Source organism: Coregonus clupeaformis, chromosome 10, assembly GCF_020615455.1.
Source record: "Coregonus clupeaformis isolate EN_2021a chromosome 10, ASM2061545v1, whole genome shotgun sequence".
NCBI lineage: Eukaryota > Metazoa > Chordata > Actinopteri > Salmoniformes > Salmonidae > Coregonus > Coregonus clupeaformis.
The window spans coordinates 32,033,704-32,047,455 of record NC_059201.1 but is presented as its reverse complement, the minus strand read 5'-3'; positions in this window follow the sequence as shown (position 1 = coordinate 32,047,455).

Genomic DNA, 13,752 nt, shown 5'->3' with positions numbered 1-13,752 from the left:
ACTCTTAGCCAAGAGAAACTGGCATGCATAGAATTGATATCAGCCCTCTGATTACAATGAAGAGCGAGACATGCCGCTCTGTTTTGGGCCAGCTGCAGCTTAACTAGGTCTTTCCTTGCAGCACTGGACCACACGACTGGACAATAATTAAGATTAAACTAAACTAGAGCCTGCAGAACTTGCTTTTTGGAGTGTGGTGTCAAAAGAGCAGAGCATCTCTTCATTACTGACAGACCTCTCCCCATTTTTACAACCATTGAATCTATATGTTTTGACCATGATAGTTTACAATCTAAGGTAACGCCAAGTAATTTAGTCTCCTCAACTTGTTCAACAGCCACACCATTCATTACCAGATTCAGCTGAGGTCTAGAACTTAGGGAATGATTTGTACCAAATACAATGCTCTTAGTTTTAGAGATGTTCAGGATCAGTTTATTAGTTACCACCCATCCCATTGTTAAAGGTTTCAGTGACTTCATTAGCAGTGGTTGCTGATGCATATATGGTTGAATCATCAGCATACATGGACACACATGCTTTGTTTAATGCCAGTGGCAGGTCATTGGTAAAAATAGAAAAGAGTAGAGGGCCTAGAGAGCTGCCCTGTGGTACACCACACTTTACATGTTTGACATTAGAGAAGCTTCCATTAAAGAAAACCCTTTGAGTTTTATTAGATCGATAGCTCTGAATCCACAATATGTCAGAGGTTGAAAAGCCATAACACATATGTTTTTTCAACAACAGGATATGGTCAATAATATCAAAGGCTGCCCTGAAATCTAACAGTACAGCTCCCACAATCTTCTTATTATCAATTTATTTCAACCAATCATCAGTCATTTGTATCCGTGCAGTACATGTTGAATGCCTTCCCTATAAGCATGCTGAAAGTCTGTTGTTAATTTGTTTACAGAGAAATAGCATTGTGTTTGGTCAAACACCATTTTTTCCAACAGTTTGCTAAGAGCTGGCAGCAAACTTATAGGTCTGCTGTTAGAACCAGTAAAGGCCGCTTTACCATTCTTGGGTAGCGGAATTACTTTGGCTTCCCTCCAGGCTTGAGGACAAAGACTTTACTCTAGGCTCAGATAAAGATATGACAGATAGGTGTCACGATCGCCTATGAAATACGACCAAAGCGCAGCGTTGGGAGTGAACATGATGACTTTAATGTAGAAACACGACAAAACAAAACACGATCCGTGAAGTCCTTAGTACACCGACTGAACATAGAACTAAAACCCACCACCCCAAGGTGAACAATGACAGTTTAAATATGGCTCCCAATCAGAGATAACGAGCCGACAGCTGACACTCGTTACCACTGATTGGGAGTCACTCAACCAAACACAGAAACAACCAATAACCACCCAACCAACCCAAACACAACAATACTTAACACACTCTGGCTAAAATACCAAGTCCCGGAACCAGAGCGTGACAGTACCCCCCCCTAAAGGCGCGGACTGCGACCGCGCCTCAAAAACCCAAATAGGGGAGGGCTGGGTGGGTGTTGCTCCTCGGAGGCGGCTCCGGCCCGGGCTTGACCACCACCCTACATAACTCCCCCGTAATGGCCCGGTCCGATCCAACCCAGCTGGCTGGATCCAAACTGATGACGCGCACCCCTAGCTTGGCGCGTGAGACAGGAACGGACCGGACCTGGCCGACGATACGCACCCTCGGCTTGGTGCGTGGAGCCGGAACGGACCTCCTCAGGTTGACGACTCGCCTCCCTGGCTTGGTGCGAGTAGCAGGAATAGGCTGAACCAGGTTGACGACTCGCCCCCTTAGCCTGGTGCGAGTGGCAGGAACAGTCCGGGTTGGGCCGGCGACGCACACCGTAGTCTTGGTGCGTAGAGCAGAGACAGGCCGGGCTGGGCTGGCGACGCACCCCGTAGGCTTGGTGCGTAGAGCAGGGACAGGCCGGGCTGGGCTGGCGAAACGCACCACAGACTTGGTGCGGGGCGCAGGAACAGGCCGGGCTGGGCTGGCGACGCACCCCGTAGGCTTGGTGCGTAGAGCAGGGACAGGCCGGGCTGGGCTGGCGAAACGCACCACAGACTTGGTGCGGGGAGCAGGAACAGGCCGAGTCGGGCTGGCGACGCGCACCGTAGGTTCAATGCGAGGAACAGGAACAGACAGAACCGCACTGGGGACACACACCCCTGGCCCCTACACGGGGATCAGGAACGGGCCGGACCGGACTGGTGACACACCCCAGTACCTCTCGCCGTGCCTCCACACTTTCCTTCCCCTTAGTAACCAGTGGCCCCCTTAAACTGGCGGCCATATCTGCCAACCTCTTGCACTCCTCCGGGCCGTACACCTTCTGCCCCGACGTCGTGAGCCCCCCCCTAAAAATTTTCTGGGGGTCTCTCCTCCCCGTGGACCAGGCATCTATCTTCCTCGCCAGACTCTCCATCCTCTGCTCCCAAGTCCAACCTCTCTCCTCCTCACGCGGCTTGACCCAGTCGAAGTGGATATCCGCTAGAGTTGCTTCTGGCGTTGGCTCCTGGACACGCTGCTTGGTCTCGTTGTGGTGGGTTTTTCTGTCACGATCGCCTATGAAATACGACCAAAGCGCAGCGTTGGGAGTGAACATGATGACTTTAATGTAGAAACACGACAAAACAAAACACGATCCGTGAAGTCCTTAGTACACCGACTGAACATAGAACAAAAACCCACAACCCCAAGGTGAACAATGACAGTTTAAATATGGCTCCCAATCAGAGATAACGAGCCGACAGCTGACACTCGTTACCACTGATTGGGAGTCACTCAACCAAACACAGAAACAACCAATAACCACCCAACCAACCCAAACACAACAATACTTAACACACTCTGGCTAAAATACCAAGTCCCGGAACCAGAGCGTGACAATAGGAGTGGCTATAGAGTCAGCTACCATAGCTTTCCATCTAAGTTGTCAATGCCAGGAGGTTTTTCATTATTGATCGACAACAACAATTTTCCCACCTCTCCCACACTAACTTTACAAAATTCAAACTTGCAATGCTTTTCTTTCATTATTTGTTTTTTTATGCATGAATACAATGGCTCACTGTTCATTGTTGGCCTTTCCTGCCTAAGTTTGCCCACTTTGCCAATTAAGTAATCATTAAAATAATTGGCAACATGGGACCAAATAGATGAGTAGAGCTTTTTAAAATGTTCTTAGCAAGAGACTATCTCAAATATTTCAATACGGTATCGCATGGCTTATTCCCCTCATTACTAGTGGATATCATTTTCACCATAAATACAATGGACTGCATGATTTGCCTCAGAGGATGAGGCTGACTACAAGACCATGGGGGACTGACTGTGATCAGGTCTGCATGGTTAAAGCATTAAAGCAGGACCTTGAGGATTTCCTCACCAAAGCCTAGACAGCGGGTTAGAAAAGAGCCATACCCGGCATCACCAGACTGAGTCACTAGGTCATGGCCAAACTGACACAGTGAGTGAGCGAGAGAGAGGGGGGAGATGAACAGTGTAAGATGAATACTGAGGCTTTTCCCACTGTCAGCTCGCTGTGCGCCTCTCTCAGGGGCCAATAGAGTATCAGCCCTACAGAAGTCTGAGCCCCCTGCTGTGGCCACCTGAATATGCACACTAAGGGCTCTATTCAATCAAACCCATATTGCAGTATTTACGCAGTAGCTTGATTTCCATTGGTCAAATTAACTCACAGACTGGTCTTGGGTAATGTATAAAAAACCTACAATTACTACCAGGGCGACCCCACTCACAGGTACTGTATGCTTTCACTTTTCAGAATTAGAAGTGTGTGGGCAAAGGATGAATATTATAAATAAAGACAATGTGTAAACATTGCTATGGCGGGTTTGAATGAATCCCAGACTTAGGGCTCTATTCAATCTGTAGAGCTGAAGCGTTTTTATTTATTTTTCATTTCACCTTTATTTATCCAGGTAAGCCAGTTGAGAACAAGTTCTCATTTACAACTGCGACCTGGCCAAGATAAAGCAAAGCAGTGCGATAAAAACAACAACACAGAGTTACATATGGGATAAACAAAACGTACAGTCTATATACAGTGTGTGCAAATTTAGTAAGTTATGGAGGTAAGGCAATAAATAGGCCATAGTGCAAAATAATTACAATTCAGTATTAACACTGGAATTGTAGATGTGCAGAAGAGGATGTGCAAATAGAGATACTGGGGTGCAAATGAGCAAAATAAATAACAATATGGGGATGAGGTAGTTGGGTGGGCTAATTACAGATGGGCTGTGTACAGGTGCAGTGATCGGTAAGCTGCTCTGACAACTGATGCTTAAAGTTAGTGAGGGAGAAATGAGTCTCTAGCTTCAGAGATTTTTGCAGTTCGTTCCAGTCATTGGCAGCAGAGAACTGGAAGGAATGGCAGCCAAAGGAGGTGTTGGCTTTGGGGATGACCAGTGATATATACCTGCTGGAGCGCATACTACGGGTGGGTGTTGCTATGGTGACCAATGAGCTAAGATAAGGCAGGGATTTGCCTAGCAGTGATTTTTAGATGACCTGGAGCCAGTGGTTTTGGCGACGGATATGTAGTGAGGGCCAGCCAACGAGAGTGTACAGGTCACAATGGTGGGTTGTATATGGGGCTTTGGTGACAAAACGGATGGCACTGTAATAGACTACATCCAATTTGCTGAGTAGAGTGTTGGAGGCTATTTTGTAAATGACATCGCCCGAAGTCAAGGATCGGTAGGATAGTCAGTTTTACGAGGGCATGTTTGGCAGCATGAGTGAAGGAGGCTTTGTTGCGAAATAGGAAGCCAATTCTAGATTTAACTTTGGATTGGAGATGCTTAATGTGAGTCTGGAAGGAGAGAGTAGTGATTCTAGTCGGGCAGGCGGGTGCAAGCAGCGTTCGATTGAAGAGCATGCATTTAGTTTTACTAGCGTTTAAGAGCAGTTGGAGGCTACGGAAGGAGTGCTGTATGGCATTGAAGCTCGTTTGGAGGTTTGTTAACACAGTGTCCAATGAAGGGCCAGATGTATATAAAATGGTGTCGTCTGCGTAGAGGTGGATCTGAGAGTCAACAGCAGCAAGAGTGACATCATTGATATACACAGAGAATACAGTCGGCCCGAGAATTGAACCCTGTGGCACCCCCATAGAGACTGCCAGAGGTCCAGACAACAGGTCCTCCGATTTGACACATTGAACTCGATCTGAGAAGTAGTTGGTGAACCAGGCGAGGCAGTCATTTGAGAAACCAAGGCTATTTAGTCTGCCAATAAGAATGCAGTGATTGACGGAGTCGAAAGCCTTGGCCAGGTTGATGAAGACAGCTGCACAGTACTGTCTTTTATCGATCGCGGTTATAGTATAGTTTAGGACCTTGAGCGTGGCTGAGGTGCACCTATGACCAGCTCGGAAACCAGATTGCATAGCGGAGAAGATAGGTGGGATTCGAAATGGTCGGTGATCTGTTTGTTAACTTGGCTTTCAAATACTTTTGAAGGGCAGGGCAGGATGGATATAGGTCTGTAACAGTTTGGATCTAGAGTGTCACCCCCTTTGAAGAGGGGGATGACCGCGGCAGCTTTCCAATCTCTGGGGATCTCAGACGATAGGAAAGAAAGGTTGAACAGGCTGGTAATAGGGGTTTCGGCAGCTAATTTTAGAAAGAAAGGGTCCAGATTGTCTAGCCCAGCTGATTTGTAGGTGTCCAGATTTTGCAGCTGTTTCAGAACATCAGCTATCTGAATTAGGGTGAAGGAGAAGTGAGGGGGCATGGGCAAGTTGCAGCGGAGGGTGCAGAGCTGGTGGCTGGGGTAGGGGTAGCCAGGTGGAATGCATGGCCAGCCATAGCAAAATGGTTGTTCACATTTATCAACAACACCCAAATTCAGTGCAGTGGGCAGCTGGGAGGAGGTGCTCTTATTCTCCATGGACTTTACAGTGTCCAAAACTTTTTGGAGTTAGTGCTACAGGATGCACATTTCTGTTTGAAAAAGCTAGCCTTTGCTTTCCTAACTGATTGTGTATATTGTTTCCTGACTTCCCTGAAAAGTTGCATATCGCGGGGGCTGTTCGATGCTAATGCAGTATGCAACAGGATGTTTTTGTGCTGGTCAAGGGCAGTCAAGTCTGGGGTGAACCAGGGGCTATATCTGTTCTTAGTTCTGAATTTTTTGAATGGGGCATGCTTATTTAAGATGGTGAGGAAACACTTTTAAAGAACAACCAGGCATCCTCTACTGACGGAATGAGGTCAATATCCATCCAGGATACCTGGGCCAGGTCAATTAGAAAGGCCTGCTTGCTGAAGTGTTTTAGGGAGCGTTTGACAGTAATGAGGGGTGGTCGTTTGACCGCGGACCCATTACGGACGCAGGCAATGAGGCAGTGATCGCTGAAATCCTGGTTGAAGACAGCGGAGGTGTATTTAGAGGGTAAATTAGTCAGGATGACATCTATTATTATGAGGGTTCCCATGTTAACGGATTTAGGGTTGTACCTGGTACAGTGAGGGAAAAAAGTATTTGATCCCCTGCTGATTTTGTACGTTTGCCCACTGACAAAGACATGATCAGTCTATAATTTTAATGGTAGGTTTATTTGAGCAGTGAGAGACAGAATAACAACAAAAGAATCCAGAAAAACGCAAGTCAAAAATGTTATAAATTGATTAGCATTTTAATGAGGGAAATAAGTATTTGACCCCTCTGCAAAACATGACTTAGTACTTGGTGGCAAAACCCTTGTTGGCAATCACAGAGGTCAGACGTTTCTTGTAGTTGGCCACCAGGTTTGCACACATCTCAGGAGGAATTTTGTCCCACTCCTCTTTGCAGATCTTCTCCAAGTCATTAAGGTTTCGAGCCTGACATTTGGCAACTCGAACCTTCAGCTCCCTCCACAGATTTTCTATGGGATTATGGTCTGGAGACTGGCTACGCCACTCCAGGACCTTAATGTGCTTCTTCTTGAGCCACTCCATTGTTGCCTTGGCCGTGTGTTTTGGGTCATTGTCATGCTGGAATACCCATCCACGACCCATTTTCAATGCCCTGGCTGAGGGAAGGAGGTTCTCACCCAAGATTTGACAGTACATGGCCCCGTCCATCGTCCCTTTGATGTGGTGAAGTTGTCCTGTCCCCTTAGCAGAAAAACACCCCCAAAGCATAATGTTTCCACCTCCATGTTTGACGGTGGAGATGGTGTTCTTGGGGTCATAGGCAGCATTCCTCCTCCTCCAAACACGGCAAGTTGAGTTGATGCCAAAGAGCTCGATTCTGGTCTCATCTGACCACAACACTTTCACCCAGTTCTCCCCTGAATCATTCAGATGTTCATTGGCAAACTTCAGACGGGCCTGTATATGTGCTTTCTTGAGAAGGGGGACCTTGCGGGTGCTGCAGGATTTCAGTCCTTCACGGCGTAGTGTGTTACCAATTGTTTTCTTGGTGACTATGGTCCCAGCTGCCTTGAGATCATTGACAAGATCCTCCCGTGTAGTTCTGGGCTGATTCCTCACCATTCTCATGATCATTGCAACTCCACGAGGTGAGATCTTGCATGGAGCCCCAGGCCGAGGGAGATTGACAGTTATTTTGTGTTTCTTCCCTTTGCGAATAATCGCACCAACTGTTGTCACCTTCTCACCAAGCTGCTTGGCGATGGTCTTGTAGCCCATTCCAGCCTTGTGTAGGTCTACAATCTTGTCCCTGACATCCTTGGAGAGCTCTTTGGTCTTGGCCATGGTGGAGAGTTTGGAATCTGATTGATTGATTGCTTCTGTGGACAGGTGTCTTTTATACAGGTAACAAACTGAGATTAGGAGCACTCCCTTTAAGAGTGTGCGGCTAATCTCAGCTCATTACCGGTATAAAAGACACCTGGGAGCCAGAAATCTTTCTGATTGAGAGGGGGTCAAATACTTATTTCCCTCATTAAAATGCAAATCAATTTATAACATTTTTGACATGCGTTTTTCTGGATTTTTTTGTTGTTATTCTGTCTCTCACTGTTCAAATAAACCTACCATTAAAATTATAGACTGATCATTTCTTTGTCAGTGGGCAAACGTACAGAAGTAGGTTCCTTGATAATTTGTGTGAGATTGAGGCCATCTAGTTTAGATTGTAGGATGGCCGGGGTGTTAAGCATATCCCAGTTTAGGTCACCAAGCAATACGAACTCTGAGGATAGATGGGGGGCAATCAATTCACATATGGTGTCCAGGGCACAGCTGGGGGCAGAGGGGGGTCTGTAGCAAGTGGCAACAGTGAGAGACTTATTTCTGGAAATGTGGATTTTTAGAAGTAGAAGCTCAAACTGTTTGGGCACAGACCTGGATAGTATGATAGAGCTCTGCAGGCTATCTCTACAGTAGATTGCAACTCCGCCCCCTTTGACAGTTCTATCTAGAAGGAAAATGTTGTAGTTGGGAATGGACATTTCTGAATCTTTTGTGGCCTTCCAAAGCCAGGATTCAGACAACGCTAGAACATCAGGGTTGACAGAGAGGTAGATAGCCGGGAGATGGGCCTGGCTCGAGGCTAGCTCAAGGCTAACTGGGGCTTGCTTCAGGACAGTGGTGATTAGCCAACAACAACAACAGCCATTCGTTTGCAACTAGCTAGTTGCGATGATCCGGTGTTAAGGTCCAGTGATTCAGTAATTCCGGCAGAAAATCCGATATGCTCTGGCGCGATGTGCAGACTGGCCGATAAGCTGGCTGGTAGGTAGTGCAAGCCATGGACAATGGTGAAGACCGCTAACGGTGGCTAATAGCAAGTAGCTAGTTAGCTGGCTAGCTGGCTAGTTTCAGCCGGAGGTTCTAGATTAGAAGGTATAAAGAAATAATAGAAACCGTTCCACATTGGGTGAGGCGGGTTGCAGGAAAGTACAGTATCTCACAAAAGTGAGTACACCCCTCACATTTTTGTAAATATTTGAGTATATCTTTTGAACAATGAAGAAATGTCACTTTTCTACAATGTAAAGTAGTGAGTGTACAGCTTGTATAACAGTGTAAATTTGCTGTCCCCTCAAAATAACACAACACACAGCCATTAATGTCTAAACCGCTGGCAACAAAAGTGAGTACACCCCTAAGTGAAAATGTCCAAATTGGGCCCAATTAGCCATTTTCCCTCCCCGGTGTCATGTGACTCGTTAGTGTTACAAGGTCTTAGGTGTGAATGGGGAGCAGGTGTGTTACATTTGGTGTCATCGCTCTCACACTCCCTCATACTTGTCACTGGAAGTTCAACATGGCACCTCATGGCAAAAAACTCTCTTAGGATCTGAAAAAAAGAATTGTTGCTCTACATAAAGGGCCTGGGCTATAAGAAGATTGCCAAGACCCTGAAACTGAGCTGCAGCATGGTGGCCAAGACCATACAGCGGTTTAACAGGACAGGTTCCACTCAGAACAGGCCTCGCCATGGTCGACCAAAGAAGTTGAGTGCACGTGCTCAGCGTCATATCCAGAGGTTGTCTTTGGGAAAGAGACGTATGAGTGCTGACAGCATTGCTGCAGAGGTTGAAGGGGTGGGGGGTCAGCCTGTCAGTGCTCAGACCATACGCCGCACACTGCATCAAATTGGTCTGCATGGCTGTTGTCCCAGAAGGAATCCTCTTCTAAAGATGATGCACAAGAAAGCCAGCAAACAGTTTGCTGGACATCACAGGGCCCTATTGTCCATCCCCACCCTGCCCCATAGATGGAGCGCTGTTACCAGCTTATCTGATGGCTGACAGCAGCTGACGGGGAACAGTGGAGCAAAGCTCGGAGACAGTGTGGGCGGTAGACACCCCAACCCTGGATACAAGGACACCAACATCTAGGGGCCAGCTCTCATTTCCCTTCAATGAGGGCCTGAATGGGTGTTGTAACGTCGACCATGACGGTGCCAGTAAAACTACTGTATAGTACCCACCAATACACCTACTGTACCTCTCTGACAGATTAGAGATGGGCAAAATACCAAGATATCAGTGGAAGGCTGCATTTACTCATGGCAATCAGTCTTCCTCAATGACAAACTATTTCTAGCCGTCGTCGGCAGCGCAGTCTCAGGAGACCATCAATTTCTTGTGCCTTGGGGGGTTAGCGCAGTGTCTGTGTAATTTGTAAGAGTTAGACAGAGAGCAGCAAGACACCCCACATCTCAAAGAGAACTGTTGTGGAATGCTATCTCTAACATGCCATGTGACACACTGACATCATTCAAGTGACTTTCCATTAGAGGAATTCTTCAGACAATACGGTTCTTCCTTATCAGTCGGTCTGATCATGGACTGTGATCATTATGAAGCAGACATGACTTTCAGTGGGTATCAACAATCTCCTCCGTCTCTCCCACAGCACACAACAGAGAGCCGAAGAACACAAATGGCTTTGTTGGACCAGGGAGATTGATTCTGAACTGGGAACAGTGAGAGGCAGCAGATTGGAATCCCATGAAACTGCTTGATTGTTCTGATATGACCTTCAGAAGATACTCAGTCAGTCACTGGTCCTAGCCACACAGTCACACCCACTCTGCTCCTCAGATAGATCTGATAATCCACTGACATCATGTGTCCTAACCTGGGGTGGCTGCCTGGTTGTGGTTTGAGCAGATCAACTGTTCTCATAGCAATTGCAATGTACTGCATGAAATACTGTATGTGGTTTTGGGTCCCAGTTAGGGTTATTTACAATTTAAAAGGTCTTGACAAACTCTCCTACCTTCTTACTACCTGTCCAGGAAAAACTCTAGGCTCTAGGCTCAACAAAACCCACATTTGGGTTAGTAAGGACAGACGGTCTGGACGGATATAATCATTGGGAGTAGGCCAGTGACCAATCCTCAAAAAGGGCTTCAGTTTTAGAGATACCCCTACCCGAGGTAGAACAAAAGACAAAACATATTTTACTGCAAAAATGGTTAGATAGATAGATATTGATAGATACAATGGGCTGAAATATCAACTAAGAATTTTATGATGAATGTAAGCTTTACTTTTTGGTATCTCATTAATAGACAACTTGCTCTCATTCAGTGCTGTATGGTCCTGCCTGACAAAAATACATACAGTTGCACGTTTTGTTGTTGGTGTGGCTATTGTGATCTAATCAGCTGTAAGGAAAACAAGTGGGCTGAGACAGTGAAAACTGTAAGTTATTTTCAGTCAAAGGTTCCTCTGTGGATTTTATATGTTCAGCCTGCAATTACGTTAGGGGGCCACCCTAGATTTGACTCCAAATCCATTATGGCTTCCAAAATCCAAAATGGCTGCCACAATATCAATAAATGGTGGTTTAATCACCTGTACATGTTTTAAATGAAACATCTTTCAGATTTGTGTACAGTACTTATGACCTGTACTCAACTATGTTGGGAATCCAGTAGGCCTGCCATAATGACACTCAAACACCATTGTCTGGATATAGAAAAGGCAGCTGACTGCTTGGCATGACAACACCAAGTATTCCAAATCACGAGCCTCTGAGGATCAATGAGGCAACAGAGGCTCCAACGAAAAGAAAGAGAACCCTGGACACCCTCTCCCTAGCTCTACAACTTGCCCTCACTGTGGAATAACTTGTGCCTCCAGGATTGGGCTCTTAAGTCACCTCATTATTTACAAGTAAGCTTTGATTAATTGCTAGTCCAATACGGCTGCCTCGATACAACATGACCTTCCGCTGACTCACTGCATTTGTGATGCGCATTGGGATGTTCTGGGGCACTTTTATGATGTTCGGGTTGAGCTGGAACATTGCTTTTTTTCAAAAAATAATGTCCACCATTCTGTCTGTCATATATGTTGACCTGGTGACATCATGGTGGATGGGGTGGATGCAACCTAACATGATGACAAGCGGATTAGGTAAACAACACAACCTGAGACTCATTGACAAAAAATGCTATCAACTTAGTGGGCCTTCATACTGTATGTCATAGGAATTGTGCCTATCCAATGTCAATGCAATCCTGAATCTCCGAGTCTGACCTGGAGTTGCTGTACATGTTGACTTGGTGACATTATGGTATATGGGGAGGATGCAACCACATATGACAAGCTCATAAGGCAGGTGCTCACCACATTGAACCAACACACCTCTCCAATGTCAATGCCATCCTGAATCTCCCAGAACTGGCATTGATAGGCCCACTCCACCATCAGTCCCCCCTCTGGCAGTTACTAGAGACAGAGACACCATGGAACTGGACTGTTACATTCAACAGCCAAAATGCCATCTGGAAAGTGCTGATGGCATTGCCCTTATGTGTACCTATTTTGCTACCACCCATGGCTGGCCAGCCCATGTAACACCTGAACTTGAGAGCATGTGAAGAATGAGCTCTCATGATGTGGTGACTCATGCATTGGTCTGGGAAACTGTTCAGTAATCCCAACATCCCTATAAGGTCAAACTTGAACAAAGATTCTGTAGGTGATCGTGTATGGTGACTGGGGATTGACTGTGGAATAGTAGTCTTTGTGCACCATGCTTGATCAGTTGCACCACCTCTGCAACCCCGTTACTTTCCATCAAAGCCCAGGGATCATCTTCAAATGTATTGTATATGTGCGTGGAGCTGTGCTACGTCATAACCAACGCTTCATAGTCATAGTGTATGACCTACACTCTAAGTAACCTCTAGGTAACCTGAGGTCACCCCCACAGGTTCTGTCACTCTCCTCATCTCCTGCTGGGCTTGTCCCAGACCGTATTCACAGCCAACTACCCACTGTAAATATTGGCCAAATAATCATCGTACCGACTTCTAAAGGAATATGTAGCACTTGACCTGCAGGCCTTTTGGCCACATTCAACATAAAAAAACTCAAACTACAGGTCAATTAGGTGTTGGAAAGACTTTCCTTCACAACTAGACAACCAACCATTCCACCACTGGAATATTCACAGCATCAGTCAGGCTGAGATAACATTTAAGTTAGTCAATGGGTCTCATTGGCATGGAAGCTGCATCTGCCTACACCCAACTGTTGTAGAAATGGAAACTGATCCCCACACAGCCCTGAATACCCTGCCAGTCATACAGGGAGGATACTGCCCCCTGTACCCAAGAAAGCAAAGGTAACTGAACTAAATGACTATCGCCCATAGCACTCACCTCTGTCATCATGAAGTGCTTTGAGAGTCAAGGATAATATCACCTCTACCTTACCTGTCACCCTAGACCCACTTCAATTTGCTTACCGCCCCAATAGATCCACAGACGATGCAATCGCCATCACACTGCACACTGCCCTATCCCATCTGGACAAGAGGAATACCTATGTAAGAATGCTGTTCATTGACTATAGCTCAGCATTCAACACCATAGTACCCTCCAAGGTCATCATTAAGCTAGAGGCCCTGGGTCTGAACCCCGCCCTGTGCAACTGGGTCCTGGACTTCCTGACGGGCCGCCCCCAGGTGGTGAAGGTAGGAAACAATATCTCCACTTCGCTGATCCTCAACACTGGGGCCCCACAAGGGTGCGTGCTCAGCCCCCTCCTGTACTCCCTGTTCACCCATGACTGCGTGGTCAAGCACGCCTCCAACTCAATCATCAAGTTTGCAGACGACACAACACTAGTAGGCTTGATTACCAACAATGACGAGACCGCCTACAGGGAGGAGGTGAGGGCTCTGGGAGTGTGGTGCCAGGAAAATAACCTCTCACTCAACGTCAACAAAACAAAGGAGATGATCGTGGACTTCAGAAAACAGCAGAGGGTGCACTCCCCTATCCACACTGACAAAC